Source organism: Myotis brandtii, unplaced genomic scaffold (assembly GCF_000412655.1).
Source record: "Myotis brandtii unplaced genomic scaffold, ASM41265v1 scaffold259, whole genome shotgun sequence".
Taxonomy (NCBI): Eukaryota; Metazoa; Chordata; class Mammalia; order Chiroptera; family Vespertilionidae; genus Myotis; species Myotis brandtii.
The window spans coordinates 481487-485248 of record NW_005359840.1 but is presented as its reverse complement, the minus strand read 5'-3'; the positions used below and the strand labels follow the sequence as shown (position 1 = coordinate 485248).

Here is a 3762-nt window from a genome sequence, read left to right as displayed (position 1 = left end):
GGCCGGCTGAAAGTGTTACAAAGTTTCAAACTGCCAGCTCGGTGGTGGGCAGCGCAGGCAGGGAACTGTTGGCTTCCTCCTTCAATGAAGGAAGCAAGCCTCATGTTTGCTTTAAGCTGCCTGGCCAGCCGCCATTCATGTTCGCTTTAAGCTGCCTGGCTGCCAGCCGCCATCTTGGCTGTCAGTTAATTTACATATCTCCCTGATTAGCCAATGGGAAGGGTAGCAGTCGTAAGCCAATTACCATGTTTCTCTTTTATTAGTGTAGATCTTTGTATGAGGTTTTCACAAGTTTTTGTCTCTTTTTATTTTCTGTTCCACTCCAAACTTTTCTGTATCAGTTTAAGTGATTAAGTACTAATCCTTGAAAAGCATCTAAACAACTCTCTGAGTAGATTTTAAAATGAAAGCTGTAATTGGGCAATATTTGTCAAATATCATTAAGTTAGAAAGGGTATTTTCTAAGAGTCACAATTGCCTGAAATCAAGGCCAAAATTATTTTACCTATAGGATTTCACCATCAATTAATTTCTTTATTATTTCAGTGATAAACAAGCAATGGGTATGAAAAGGCAATGCTAAAATAAGCAATAAACATATAGAAAGACATTTAATCTTATCACGAATCTAGGAAATACAAATACATAATAATAAAAAGTTAATTTGGAGATATTCATTAAAAATGTGAATAATGATCTCCTCTCTGTGTCTTTTGAATTACTTTATTTTAATCCTCATCCCAAGAAATGTTTTACTGATTTTAGAGAGAGGGGTGGGGGGGGGAGAGAGAGGAAGAGAGAGAGAGAGAGAGAAACACTGATGTATGAGACAAACATTGAATCCACAACCTATGCATATGCCCTGACAGGAATTGAACTGGCAACACTTCGGTGCATGGGAAGCTCCAACCAACTGAGCCACACCAGTCAGGGCTGTTTTGAGTATCTTTTAATTTCTTATGTGAATTTCAATGTACTATCTGACTTTTTCCAATGTATATAATTTTGACAAAATATAAAGTTAGTAAAAAATGCCTCAATAATTGTTTGCAAAAACATTATGGCCAACAAATAAAAAAAGAAAATTCAGAAACAAAACCAAGCAATTCAGTTAATATGATAAAAGTGATATTTTTCAAATAAGTGTATGACAATAAGATTATAAAATAAATGGCACCAAGAAAATTATAATATATATATGCTGGCTAATACACACACACACACACACACAAACACACATATATATATACACACACACATATATATATATATATATATATGTAACTCAGTACTTATTACAAAATACTAATTCCTGATGTTACAAAATTTAACATGTATTTTAAACCATTAAAGTACTATAAAATATAAGAGCAGTCATTAAAATAGATATTCATCATTTAAATAAGAATAAGTTATAGAACAATATTCGTGGCATAATCGCACTGATTTCCATAGTATATGTTTTGAGTAAAAGTATGAAATGAAAGGATACACACATAGTAAATTTTATTCACCATTATATCACCATCTTCTACCACATGCGACTGGCACATGGTAGCCACAAAAATATATTAGCTGAATGACTAAATAAATTAGCTCATATGCATTCTTGCTGTGACTGTAAGTTGAGATAACTTTTCTGTAGAAAAGTTTGGCAATATGTATCAAAGACAAAATGAGTGTACAATTTATTCTAGCACTCCTATCTCTAGGAATTCATCCTATGACTAATTGTTACAAGCCTGTGTAGTAAGTATGCAGAATTAAATATTTTTAATAACAGGAAAAAAATATGTATGTTAGTGGAGAGATGGTGTGGGAAGTATCTGCCTTACAACAGGACTCTGGTCAAATAAATTGAGGTAAATATTTCCATGGAATATGAATCTATTTTAAAATAAGATGTTGCTCATTTACCATGAAAATATAGCTGATATTAATTGATAAATGCGCTGATTGCAAAATTTAATGTGATGTCACATAGATAAAACAGCATATCTAAATAGGCTGGTGTGTATTTGTACAAAGATATTTCTGGAAGGAAATGCATCAAAATGCTAACAATGTTTATCATTTGGTTGCTAAGACTGCATTTTTACTATCATTGAAATTTTTTATATTATATATTTTTAAATGCTTCTATACTTTGACAATCAGAAATAAGCAATAAAATTCACTTACAAAATAGAAAATAAAAGTATTCCCTAACTTATGATGACTAAATGACAAAGCACAAATCCTATAATAAAAAATAACACAAAGGTTAATCTAACTTTAATATTTTTACTCATTTGAAATGAATAATTCAACACTTTTTTTATTTACTACTTGTATTCTGTGAGCAGGTTTAGATAGTGAATGTGAGTAATTAGGTTATTTTCTATATCAGTATATCAAATCACCTCTGTGGACTTTTCTGCTTCCATAGAAATATCAAAATATCTTCCAATTAAGTCTTTAAAAGATGATATCCTGTGAAATTTTATTCATATACAGAAAGGTAATTTTTGTCATTCATAAAAATGGGCTAAAATATGTTCCTTACCTTTCAATGAAAAGTAAACACTGGTCTTTTGGGTTGTACCAAAGGAGTTGTTCTGTAGCAGAAAAGAATCCTGTAAATAAAAATAACACATACCTGTTTTTAAAGTTCATTTTGCAAAAGTTTATTCACATATTAATGAATTTGTAAATCATACTACAGTTTGGCTAGCATTCACAATGTTAGAAGGAAATTGGTGGCAGAAGACATTGTAAAGTATACCCTGATCGAGGATGCGCTTTCACTAGCACAAATCCCCCCTCCCATCCTGCTGTTCCTGGAATTAAAAACTGCTGCAAAAAAAGTATAGAGCAAACAGTCTGCCTTTAAATAATACTACCTAACAATGAATACTCTTTTATTTTATCTACAAGGCTGTTGTAAGCATTGAGAAAGGCTACGAGGCAAGTCATCAGCAAGGTTGGGTATATTATATGCCAGCTTAAAAAGAGAAATATAGTAAAAATGGTGTAACTGACTCACGTCAACATGGGTTCGAAAACCTTGTAGATGGATATAAACCAGGCTTGCCAGACATCACAGACAGCACTTATTAAAACTGCTACGTGGAATGCAATATGCCTGCTTTCTAGCCCCTCCCTCCTTTGCCAATAAACGACTGCCCCTTTATTTTCAGTGTAAAAATACATGCTCATAGAATATTTCGATAAAGAGATTTTAAAAAGCATACATAATCACACTGCCCAATGATGCCATTTGGAGTATTTTCATCCAATTGTTTAAAAACAGGTTTTTGTGAGAGGCCAGACAGGAGTTCTGGATGAGCAGACGGGAGGACACTCCTCTTCCCCTGTTAGAAACAATGGCTAGTATTTTTACCACTTATCTAAGCTTTTCTTTTTAAATTCTAAAACTATAAAGATAGAATTTTGAGGGGGAAAAACGTCTTCCAGGGGTGTGTGCCTCAGCTACCGAGGAGCGTCTGGGAAGGTGGGCGGAGCCTGGAGGGGGGAGTAGTGTTTGGTCATTCATTGGGCTTAGCTATTGTCAATCAAGCATGCCCAGCAAATGAGGTGCCAGCTAAAGGAACACTGGGAACTAAATTAACGGGAGGTAGAACTGAAAGGGGAGGGGGATTGCGATCAAAACATTGGAGAGATCTCGGGGTCTCACACTGCACCATCCAGCTGCCTCACGCCTCTGTCCGCCGCTGCGGCAGCCGAGAGAGCGTTGTCACCGCTGCTCTCGCACAGGTCTCC

The 3762-nt window shown here is 34.7% G+C and overlaps 1 protein-coding gene across 3 annotated transcripts in view; it reads right to left on the bottom strand.

Annotated features, from left to right (window-relative positions):
- Positions 1–3479, bottom strand: part of FAM133A (family with sequence similarity 133, member A) — a 64135-nt gene extending 60656 nt beyond the window's left edge. For 2 of the 3 annotated variants that reach the window (XM_005868007.2, XM_005868009.2), the window contains exons 1-2: positions 3234–3479; positions 2546–2615 (exon numbers count right to left, since the gene is read on the bottom strand). The gene's annotated coding sequence lies outside the window, so the exon portion shown is untranslated. Of the gene's footprint in view, positions 1–2545; positions 2616–3025; positions 3101–3233 lie in introns of those variants that run through there. The other variant, XM_005868008.2, reaches the window with a different exon arrangement.
- Positions 3480–3762: the final 283 nt, after the last annotated feature.